We start from the raw sequence: 13,054 nt of genomic DNA, 5'->3' as shown, positions 1-13,054 counted from the left end.
GATCTTCAGACTTCTCTTATGGGCTAAAGCTCTAATTTCTTCCACTTCCACCATCTGAATCATCCGGTCCTCTATAGGCTCAGACAACTCCATGTCTTTAGCTTGCAGGAATTTATATACTGGAAGAAGATTGTTTATTGGCACCCTAGCTTGTGTACCATAAACCAGTTCAAAAGGTGACATTCCAATGGCCTTCTTGACAGTAACCCTATCAGCCCACAAAGCTAGCTTCAACTTCTGATCCCAAGACCTCTTGTTTTCTTCCGGGATTTTCTTGATGATGTTCAAGAGGCTTTTATTACTAGATTCGGCTTGTCCATTTCCCTGGGGATGATAGGGTGAAGAGTAAGACATGATTATTCCATGACTGGTACAAAATCCAACAAACTCTTCTGACCTGAAACTCATGGCATTGTCCATTACTCATTTTGTAGGGATTCCAAATCTAGTTATAACATTATCCATCAGGAAGTCAATGACAACTTTCCTTGTAGCTCTTCTGGTGGGGATAGCTTCAATCCATTTAGTAAAATAATCAATGGCTACTATGATCCATCTATGACCTCTTCCCGATCTTTCAACAATCTCTCCAATAAAATCAATACCCCATTGGACAAAAGGGGCTTCCACTGTGACTAGATTTAAACGTAAAGCTCCTTCATATTTTAGCTTGGATGAAAACCTTTGGCATGGGCCACATTTTCTAACATGTTCATGAGCATCTTTGAATAAGGTAGGCCAATAATACCCAACCTGGACTATCTTTCCAGTAGTTGTCTTAGCAGAGTAATGACCTCCGCATACTCCATCATGCATTTGAATCAACACTTTCTTGGCCTAGAATTCATCCAAACACATTAGTAATGCCCCATCTCTATTTCTCCAAAACAGGTCACCCTGAATGAGAACATATTTTTGTGACTTGAGTTTCAGAGTTCTTCTCTGATTATGTGTCATTCCCTCTGAAAATATTGCATCTTTTAAGAAACGAACTACCTCTGAATACCAGGGTTGCCTTTCAATACTGGTGACCATGGTGTTATCAACTTCAACATTGTTTACCTCAATATCAAGAAGATTTGTTTCAGTCATGAGCTTTGCAAGGCCTAAACCTCTTACCAATTTAGTAATCTTTATTTCAAGATCAAACTCTTGAATTCTATTTATCCATCTGCACCTTTTTCCTGTGACCTCAGATTGGGATAAAATGTCCTTGACTACAGCATGTGGAACATAAGCAACTACTTGCTCACTTACAAGATATGGCCTAAAAGCCTTGACAGCTTTAACTAAAGCATATGCTTTCTTTTCCATGATTTCATATTTCAATTCTACTGCTTGTAAATACCTGCTATAGAAAGCTATGGGATGTTCATGTCCCTCATTATCCTTTTGCAAGAACACTGCAGGTACTATATGATATGAAGCAAAAGAGAACAAAGAGAAGGGATTACTATAATCCAGGGATTTCAACATAGGTGCTTCTTGAATGGCCCTTTTAATCTCAGAAAAAGCCTTTGAAGCTTCTTGATACCAACAAAACTTGGTATCCTTCTTGAGCAACTTGACAATAGGCTTAACTATCTCTGCAAAGTTTGCAATGAATCTTCTAACAAAATTAACTTTGCCTAAAAAAGACTGAATACCTTTAACACTCTTTGGTTTAGACACATTGTTTATTGCCTCAATTATTTTAGGGTCTATTCTTACCCCTTGCTTGGAGACAATATGCCCCAGCAACTTCCCTTCAGTGACAGAAAAATGACACTTCTTGGGGTTTAATGACACACCAAATTCCAAGGCCTTACTGAACACTTGTTCCAAATGTCCACAGTGGTCATTAGCTCTTTTGGAGAAACAGGTTAAATCATCTTGGTATACTACCATAATGATGTTGATGAATTCTTTGAAGGCTACATCCATTGCTCTTTGAAATGTAGCTCTAGAATTTTTTAACCCAAATGGCATTCTTACATAAACATATGTTCCCCGAGGGGTGGTGAAAGCAGTTTTGAATTGCTTAGATTCCTTCACTAACACCTGATTATACCTTGAGAAACCGTCCATCATTGACAAAAGATCACAACCGGTTACTCTCTGTAGCATGGCTTCCATATTGGGAGAAGAGTAATTATCCTTCAGGGAAGCAAAATTTAAATTTCTAAAGTCAACACAGAGCCTTATGTCCCCATTTTTCTTTCTAACCGAGACCAGATTGGAGACCCATGAGGAATGACTTATTGGCTTAATAATCCCCCCTTCTCTTAGTTTAGTCAATTCTTGCTGCATCTTGGTTTCCAGCAAGGGATTAATAGGTCTCTGCTTTTGTCTAAAAGGCTTAGCATCTGGAAGTAAAGGAACTTCATGCTGAAATAGGTCTCGTCTATATGCCTTTATATCTTCATAAGACCAAGCAAATACATGCTTATATTTCTGTAATAAATTAATGAGATTCACTCTAACATGAGGAGGCAACCCTTTTCCAATGTATACCAACTTAGGGGACGATTCTGTTCCCAAGTTTACCTCCTCCAACTCATCTAGCTTGGTGGTTGATTGCTGGTGTAGATGACTGTCACTGTAACTGAACATACCCTCAAGCTCTACCAGCCCTTTCAATATTTCATTTGTTTCCAACTGGACCAAGTCATTCCCAAATACTGTCTCTCTATTGTCAATCACCTCTACCAATGCATTGCAGTCAATTTTCTGTCCATCATAATCATCAATGCATTGTATGAACCTAAGAATATCTTCATCATCTTCAAATACTTGCCAATTATACACATTATCAGGGATGGCAGGCCTAGATTTTATTTCCAGAGTGGATATACCAGTTAGTGTTGCATCATCATTCTTCAATGCAACATTGGCTAAGAAGTCTGCCATGATATTCTTTGATCTCTCTATCCAATTAATAGAAAATGCACTGAATTGCTCAATGACATCCCATACTGCATGCTTGTACCTTTTCAATCTATCATTCTTGGAAGCATATTTAGCTCTAACTTGAGAGACAACTAATTTTGAATCTCCTAAAACTTTTAACAGTTGTATCCCATGCCTCTTTGCAACTTCAAGCCCTAATAATAGAGCTTCATATTTTGCAATGTTATTTGTGCACTGAAAGGCTAACAAGAAAGAATATTTAAAAGTTATACCTGATGGGGATACAAAAAGAACTCCTGCTCCAGATCCTTCTTTGGAGCAAGCTCCATCAAAATACATTTGCCATAGACCATGCTATTGTAATTCTAACTCAATCACAATGGAGTCAGTATTCTTCAACTGGGGTAAAATTGGTTGCACTCTAAAATTATCAAGATCAACATCAATCATACAATTGAGCATGCTGGGATCTACATTTTCAATCACTCTAGGAGCACGTGGTTCTCTATACAACTTGACTTGATTCCCATTGATTGGGATGGTAGCATAAGACAAATCCAGTTGGACATTTTTGCCTATTTTTGTTGCCCACTGCCTGGATAATAACATGACATAATGAGGCTTAGTGTCAATGACAATAACATCCATCTTATAGGTCACTTCAGGGAATGCTGCTATCTTTACTTCAACATCTCTCATTGTACCTATCACAGGCACTTCTCTATTATCCATAGCATAACATTTCCCATATAGTGTAGTCATTGATAGTCCTAATTCTTTCATAACACCATAGGGCATTACATTAGCAGCCACACCTGAATCTATCATACAATTTTTAATCAACCGGTTATTCACTAAGAAAGTGACATAAAAAGGATCTACCTGTGAAGGCTCTTAAATAATAGTTGTTCCAACATAAACCTTTGGGGTTTGGAACTCCTGATCCTTTTCATTTCTAACTGAATTGATGGGTAAGACTATGCTACTATCAGATATGTTAGAAAATAAAGACAAGGAAGCTTCTCTATGCTCTTTTATTTTCAATAACTCTACTAATGGGACTGTAACCTTCATTTGTGTAAGATCCTGAGCCATGTCAAATGTGGAATTACTGCTCAACTCATTATTAGCTTTAGCTCTTTCTACCTTAGGTTGAATTGCCTTCTTTGTTGTGATAGCTCCTTGAGTATCATTTGTATTTTTATCATCTGTACCCTTGGGTACTTCTTTGATTGGATATTTCTTTTCTTGACCAATTTTTTGGGAATTAGCGTTGCTTGATGCCCTTTTCTGAGAAACTTCTTTTATAAACATAGACCCAGGTTCACCTTGATCACTATCCTTTTTGGTGCTCCTTAAGTTATAATTGTGCTTAGCCTTAGCTATAGCAGCTTTAGTGAGATTTTTTACTTCTGCCTCACTAGGCCTTCTGAGATGAACTTCTTCATCTTCAATGGTTACCACATTTAGAGTAGGATGCCAATCAAGTGTTAATTGTCCTTGGGAGGACCTTTTATTGTCTAACACATCACTAAATTCACTTTGTATAGATTCCTCATCACTTTCTATAATGGTTTCAAACATATTAATATCAAGCTCAACCTCTTGTCTCATAGACTCTTTAAGGGCTTGAGCTACTGCACATTGATGAGGAGAGTGTGGTCCATCACAAGCTACACACCAGGGAGTATTTTCTACGTTATGAACATTTTTTCCTTTTAAGGGATCAGGGGTATCTTGGTTCTGAATATTATTAGGCTTCTCATTTTGAGGTTTACCATCCTTCCAGTTTGTATTATATGGCATATCATGTAATCTAGGAGGTCTATCTTGCCAATTATAGTGAGGCTTATCATTTTGATTTACCTTAACAGTTAGATCCTTCATAGCAGTGACTAACTTTTCTATCTTATCTTCCTCCTTAGCAACTTTGTTTGGTTGCTGTTTAGTTTCCTGCCACAGCCTACCATCAGTTCTTCTCCCTAATTTTTTGGATGCTTTCCTATTACTCTCCACATTGATAGCAATTTTGAATGCATCTCTTAGGCTATGTGGATTCTTATCCCTTAAGATATAAGCCATTTTGGAATCAAATGCATTATAATAAGTGTTCAAGCACATGTTATCATCTAACCTCATCACTTGATATAATCTATGCATGGATTTCTGAAACCTAGCATTGAAATCAATGACCATTTCATTTTCTGATTTTCTAATATTATTGAATTCATTTAACATGAAACTCACATTAGTCTTGTCACCATATTATTCTTGAAAACAATTCATGAAATCCTCCCAAGACCCAATGCTATTAACAGGGAGACCTCTATACCAATCTCTTGCATCATCTATTAGGGACTGAACAAATAATTTCATTATGACATCTTCATCTGCAATCTCATAATCATTTATCAAGTCACCAAAGGATTTTAAATGCTCCTCTGCACTAATTGCATTATTTCCAGCAAACTTAGGGAGTCTATCTCTTAACTCAGTAGGAACATGGTTGGGATATCATGAGATTCCATCAAAAAATAATTGTCTGTACTGCTCTAAGTTGATAGGTCTCCTCTGGAAAGGGTTAATAACATTATTATTTGCCATGTTCATTCTCATAGTAGGGTTTTGAGTTTGAGATATCTGGTTATTCTGATTAACCACAGGGGCTTGACTGGCTATTGCTATATTGACAGGCAAAGTGGACTGAACCTTAATAGGGGGGAAGGAAACTTGCTAAGGAACAGGTTTAATTAAATCTTCTGATGGGAAAATGATAGGGGGAGCTCTTAGGTAACCGATTTTTCTTTTAACTTCTTGGTTAGCTACCTCTAATTCAGTTTTCTCTAACTCCATTTGTAGATCTTCTTTCTCTTTCCTCATTCTTTCCATTTCCCTTTCATGTGTTGATAATCTATGAGAGATGTCCATTGTAGTCTTTGGTCCTAACCCGCCTTCCATGCATTTTTGCTTTCCTTTACCAACCTCATTTTTTAACAGGCTGCAGGTCACTAAAACCCTCCTTATTTGGTTGGATTATTGACTTATATGCTGGTTTGACTTTGGGGACTATTATTTCTCTAACCAAAGGACTTTCATCTTCACTCTTGGCCTTTCTTGGGCCAACAATTGAAGATCAGCAATCTACCTAAGAAGCCTATCTCTTTTCATCAGTTTTGCTTTGATTTCCTTCTCCCTATTTGCTTCCTTTTGGGCTCTTAAGGAGATTAGGTGATGAACCTTTCTATTTAGGTCTTCTATTTCTTGGGACACTTCATCCTCATCAGGGAAATTCTCCTCAAAGTCAGATACGTTAACTTGGTCTATATCGATCAAGCTGATGTTTCCATCAACTGTTCTAGGCATAGAATTTATGACTATATTTGAACTACATCTGTCTCTAGCAGATAAACTAGTATGAGATATATCTTGATTTAAGATATGAACATTATCTATATTTCCAAATAATGTAGAATGGAAGCCCAAAACATCATGTTCAGATTCTTGGGAAGAAGCATTTGATTTAGCATAAATAGGTCTTTCAGATGTCTTACCAGTATTGTTGCTTTTCTGCACCATGCAGCATTTGATGGCTCATGTAGTACTGATCTCTTTTGACCTCTTCGTGACTATTTAGGTAATCCCTCTTGCAACGTCTCACGAGGATGTTTCTTCATGAAAGACCTAGTGTTCTTTCCTCCCTACATTATGCTTGTTTCCTTTTCAGAATTTTCCTATTTCAAAAGGACTGGTTTATACTAATAGAGTCGCCACCCACAAAACAATGGGAAATTGCCAATCTTCAAATGAAGATCATATATCAAATATCATGAAAATCTCTAAAAAGATGTCCAGACATCATTCATAGTTTATTGAAACACCAATCTATAACATAGACACATTTATGGCTATTCCCCAGCAGAGTCACCACTTTTGTTGTTCTCAAAATCTGATTCCCCTTAAGACCCTTATAGTAATATGATAAACTCTATCTGCAGAAGAGAGATCAAAGAGAAGGAAAATTTTAGAAAAACATATGACAAGGTTTGATTAACCTTCTACACTTCGAACTTGTCCAAAGTTCAGGCGGGTATACCCTTTTGTGAACTTATTTCACACTTTTAAAAGACAAATCCACAGTAAACCAGTCCGAAAACTAGTGGATCTTATCACCTTAAACCCAACTGAAACAAAGAAATTAAACTTGTACTCATGTTCAGCATTGACCTACAAGATATGTAAAAAGACAACCTCAATAGATACCAGTGCCTTATCCAGGTCACATAGTCATCTAAGTTCAAACAATACTCCCACAATCAAATATCTCCACACATCTTATCAGCTTGGCTCCTGCAGATGCCCACATATGCCTGACACACATAAGAATTTATTCATACCAAGCTAAACTGCATTTTATCAAATTCAAAGTATCCCACAAAGAATTTACTGATAGAAATGATTCCTGTGTATTTAATTCCCCTCCTGAAGAGAAAAAGCTAAGAAGTACATCTACTTGAAATTACCTTACAACCCATATTCAAAAGGAATAACCCTAGATTACTCAAAATGAAATAGTAAATATTTGGAAACATACTTGAAGACAACACAAAGTTTAAGCTTAAAACTGATGGTCTATGTATTGATATTATTTCAGAAAATATTACAAAAACATTTGAATGTTCTCCATTAAGACTTAGAAAAAGGCTTAGATAAATTTCTGCAACGTTTTCTTACAATTCCTTGTGATCCCTTTTACATTGGTCATGGTATGCATTTATAATAACTTGGATGCATACAAGCTTCGGACCTTCCAGCAGTAAGTTTGTTACAAACAAAGTCTTTCCAAAAAGTGGTTACAAGTCCTTTTCAGCATCTACGGCCTCCTCTGCTTGTGGTTCTGTTGCAACCACTTCTAACTACTCTACATCCAGCACCGTGTACTTTCTTGTCCATTCCTGGTATACATCATCAAAAGGCCATGAGAAGCTGATCACTTTTCCCTTCATCTTGGCTAACCTTTTCCAAGAGTTCCTCATTTTGTTGACCTCTATATTTAGAAAACCATAGTGTGATTTGATTTTTTCTATCTCCTCAATTGTTTTGACAAATAGCGAAGTATCATCTATATTAATGATTCCCTTTATCCTTAAAGATAAGTTGGCTTCTAATTCACTAAGCCATATTTGTTTGTCCTTCAATTGAGTTGGACTGGCAAAACCCACTGGGAGTAAATCAAATACTTGATTAGTGTACTCTTTCTTATACAAGTTGATCTTCCTATCTGCATTATCTACTCCTTCTGCCAACTTTGTTAGGTCCTTTGTCATATCACAAGTGGATTTAATAATGGGGTCAGCCCCTACTTCATCATAAGATACACAAATAAGTTCCAAATCCTGCTCTCTGGGCTTCCACTCGTCAAAAATAGGCATTAGGACAACCTTGTCTCCATTGAGCTCATTCCATATTTCCAAAAATTTTCTCATGTTGTTGTACAGTAATGAGGACCCTATAGTGACAGCAAAACTCAAGATTGTAGCCCTCACTCTCTCTTCATACTTCTTTGCAAATAGGGCTTGGGCCTTTTTAGCTTCTCCAACTCATGGGGAGTGATCTCAACTAATTGGGAACTAGAAGGTGCTGGAGATGGTGGGAATTCAATGATGGGGCTAGTAGGTGGAGGCCTTGCAAGGGAAGAAGAAATCATTAATGTTGAGGACTCACCTTGATGGTATTGTCCTACCAACTAACTTGTCAATTTGGAAATGATGTTATCTTTACCCCTTACCTCTTCCTTGGCATTATTGTAAGCTTTTAAAACTGTCTCCAACTTAGCTTGGAGATCTGCCTTTTCCTTGGCTTCTTTTTCAGCCACTGCAACACTGAACTTTGCAGTCTCTAGGACTGTGCTAGCAGCCTCTACTACCCTAGTGCTCTACACTCTTTTCACTATCATTCCTCCAAGGTAACTTGACCCTGAGGTGTCCTTTTTCTTTCTGTTTTCATCTCTTTTTAGAGACCACATGACTAGGGCTACGTTGTCCTTGTTGAAGGTGACCCCTTCCATAGGTTTGGTCTCTTTTCTCACTGCCTCTAAAACCAAGGCATCTGCTATATCCCATTTAGGGAGAATAAGTACACTAGCCTTTGCTACCATGTCTCTTCCTTGCTCAGGTGTGATGGTCTTAAACTCATTGACCATTTCTTGCTTTACTTCTTCCTTGACCACAGCTAGATCCTTGTTGGGCTGCTCACCCTTCCTCTTCTCACATCTAGTATTAAACTAATCAATATTCTACTTCCACATGAATTGCATGAAAGCTCTCGATGTGATGAAGTTGCTATCAGCCAAGAAATCCTCACTGGCTTGTTTGATGTTAGGATCCAACTCCTAGCCTTTGAACTAATTTGTGGTTATGTCCATCTTAGCACCAAGGAGCTCTTCTGGCATTCCCTCTTCTACTTCATCAAAGGTGTAGGCTATCTCCCCAAGACTGCCCAATTGTAACAGTTGCTCAGTTGTTGCCTATTCATCTCCAATGTGAATAGGGGATTGAGATGGGGAATACAAAGGTTCATCAGATTGCACTTCCTTCCCCACTCTTTGCCTCTTTGGGCTCCCCTGAATGTCAATGACATCCTATATCTTCCTCTTTCCTCTTGAGGTAGAAGGCTCCCCTGTTGTTGGCATTAATACACTATAATTAGACCTTTTATGCAGCATGTAATCACCTGGAGGGATTGCTTTGGTAGATGTAGACCTAGTTAAAACTAGTCTTGCCTTCTCAGGATTATTCTTAATCACTGCCTCCCTCTTCTCTTTCAATGTCTACATCACATCTTCAAAACAAAGAATCAAGAATTTAGCCTTTTCTTCGAAAGGGTGGAAACTAGACAAAGGGTCATATTTGGTGTCAAATTGCTGCACAAAATCTAGGGCCTTCTTATAGGCCACCCACTTCTCTTTTCTTAGCTCTTGCTCTTCCAAATCCAACTCATTCTTGATGAGGTCTTCCAAGAATTGGAATTGGTGTGGTCTATCTCTACACACTACCCTTTTTCTTGAACATGCCGTTGAAGAAATCTTCAGGGTTGGCACACTTTGATACTGCAGTTGATAAGTGGTAGGGTTGAAGGAAATCTTCAAAAAACTTCCAACCTCCTTTAGTTATAATAAATTGATGTGCTATAGTTATTGTAGGGAAAATGGTCCCTTTACCTCTACCTGTTAGCTCTGCCTCTTGCACACTACCAATCTACCTGAGGACTTCTGCAATTCCTATTTTAAGTGAGACTTGGTATGGCAACAAAAATGGAGTGCCTCTGAAACCATACACTCTGAAAACTATGCAGACCGGGTATAAGTACATATCACCCCAATTGTGGACAATCTTAATGTCTTCAGCAAACTCCTTTGGTCTAATGAATTCCAAAAGAACTTTAGGGACTCTTGGATTCTCTGAACGTAAAAGAGTCTTGATTTTGGATGCAAAGCACTTATCAAACCTCAATTAGCTAGCATCTTCTCTATCCCATGACAACATTGTACTCCATAACTGAACTGGCATCTTCTCTCCATCCTTTTCTTTTACAAGATCCATTCCATTTGCAAAATAATCACCACCCTTGAATAGAAATAGGTGCATGAGGAGGGAGTACTATCCAAAAGGCCTATCCACTTTTCCATTCATTATCCCTATCAAGCCTTTATGGATTGCATTAGTAATATACGGGGCATAATCAAATGTCACTACTAGAGAAGGGTTCAAAATTTGAGCAATCATTAACATAAAATGAGTTGGCATATTTGCTTCAGCATCTTCTCCAAGAATTTGGTAGAGTGACCAGTATAATCCCTTAGCTCTAAAGGTGAATAGATTCAAGGAGAAAGTCTCCATAATATTGCGTCCTACAACAATTAATCCATCTATCTTAACAAAAAATTCTTTAAGAGACCCATTCCTAAGGTGATTCCTTTGTGCATTGTAAACCTGAGCCAATGATTTGAAATTGATGGGTTCCAAATAGTTGGATACTTCACTAAGCTCGAATGCATTTCTGAACTCCTCATCATTAATCTCAATGAGGGTTTTTCCATTTATGTCCTTAATACTCTTTGTAATCGGGTCAGAGTTGTGTGCAATTTGAGTTAGGAGGTCCACATCCATGAACACTTCAGGAACCACCAATTTTACTACATCCAATTCCTAAATATTGTTCAATGGGGCTGGGGAGTGACTCATACCAAATCTGACCTTAAATAAGCCCAACCCAGACAACCCTGTCAGTGGGTCTCTTAGCCAATTGCCTTTGTCATACAATCCTTCTCCTATTTTCAGGCGAGGATCTTTTGGCACTAATTCTTTTACCTTAGCTGCCACATTAGTTGACATGGTCAATTGTTCTAGAAAATCATCATAGATTGGCCTCTCATTGTAACTAACCTTTCCTGAGAACTCCCTTTTAGGTGCCATCTTAAGATTACTATGCAAGCAACTTAATTACTAACCACAACAGTTCTATAACAAATCAAAAACCCCAATTTAAACAAACTATCAAGTAATTGCTAAGCAAGAATACAAGAGAACCTATACTTGGCTTGAAGAAATTTGTTCTGCAACAGCTCTTCAAAATGATGCCTTCATTCAATTGACGTGAGATCATATATGGTAGTCAGGCTCTTAACTGCAACATTGATAGTGCATGCTTTGGCCATCCCTTTAGAATTGAATTTATAGAATAATTTGAAAATTTCGCTCCAATGGGTCATAACAAACCTATGTATTTTCTTTTCTACTCTTTCGCCATTTTGCAGAGCATAACATCCTTGCACATTCACCTAGCAAAACTGCACTGGCCACTAGATCATATCAAACTTGCACTGTCTTTACCCTTTTACCCTTCCTTATCTGGAAATGGGCTAGATATCCTTTCACTACTTCGCAGATAGTAGCCAACATGCACTTTAACCTAGCGAAACGGTGCCAGCCATCTGATCAGATGAGACTTGATTGGTCTTAACACCATCTTAATCTCTTTGCCTAAGCATTAGGACCTACCTCCTTTTCACCATTTCGCAAGCTTTAACCCTCGAGCATTTTTCTTTTGTGAAGCTACGCCAGCGTTATATGGAACTCTAACCACCTGACCTTTATCTCCAACTGGGACCGTTAACCATTTTTATTAACCGAGCCTCATCTTGACGGCTAAGGGTTTTTGCTATTTTGCAGGGGTTAATCTGCTTCCATATTTGGGCCACGAAATAATGAGAAACATTAGATGGATCTTGAGATGAACACCTTTTAAGTGGGACCTTCATCTAGGTATTACCTACCCTACTTGTTCACCGGTTAACAAATTGCACGTGGCATTCGGCCATTAGCCCTAGAAGCCCCTTTAGGTTCAGTTCTGAGTCAGCCACATGTCTTTGTTATTCCCACATAACCACCGGTTATACCTTGGCAAGCCCTCAATCACTTTTTAAAACCATGTGTCATTCGACACATCACCATCGAGCTCTAAAAGGCAGCAGCTTTCATGCCACGTCACGCCTTCATGTGACTTGTGCATGTCTTTCGTGACTTTGTGAACATTAATCTCTAGTTGGTTCGCAGCCATGAAGTCATGGGAACCATTGGATCAAAACAAAGTCGATCGACCTTTACGTTTATGCCTTTTCCATCTTTTGGGCCCACTGGCTCTTTTGCCATTTCCCAAGCTTTAAACTACTAGCATCTTACCTTCACGAATTCACGCGAGCCGTCAGATCATATGAGACTTGCATGATGCTTAACAACTTACTTAAAATCGACAGACATGGGTCTTCTGACTCATCTTTATTCACTTGGCATTTGGTCTCTCCTGAACTGATGTGTCAACTTCTTACTTGTCGTAGAAATCATACAGGATCCACCTTTTTAGTGCCACCTGTGTTTATTAGGTCATCTCTCATCTCACAGTACGACTCATCTCCTTGGACCCACCCGTTGGTCCTCAAATTTAATTCACTGACCACTTTGATTTTTCGGCCACATGTCATTTTCTTACTTGCCATCTGAGCCAGCTGGACTGCTCGCTTGGGGTGCCATCTTATTTCACCATTTCGCGAAAGCTATCTTTCAAGCACCTTCCTCCCATGAAACCGTGCTATCCGTTTGATCAGATGGAA

The sequence above is a fragment of the Cryptomeria japonica genome, chromosome 7 (genome assembly GCF_030272615.1).
Source record: "Cryptomeria japonica chromosome 7, Sugi_1.0, whole genome shotgun sequence".
NCBI lineage: Eukaryota > Viridiplantae > Streptophyta > Pinopsida > Cupressales > Cupressaceae > Cryptomeria > Cryptomeria japonica.
This window is presented reverse-complemented; position numbering follows the sequence as displayed.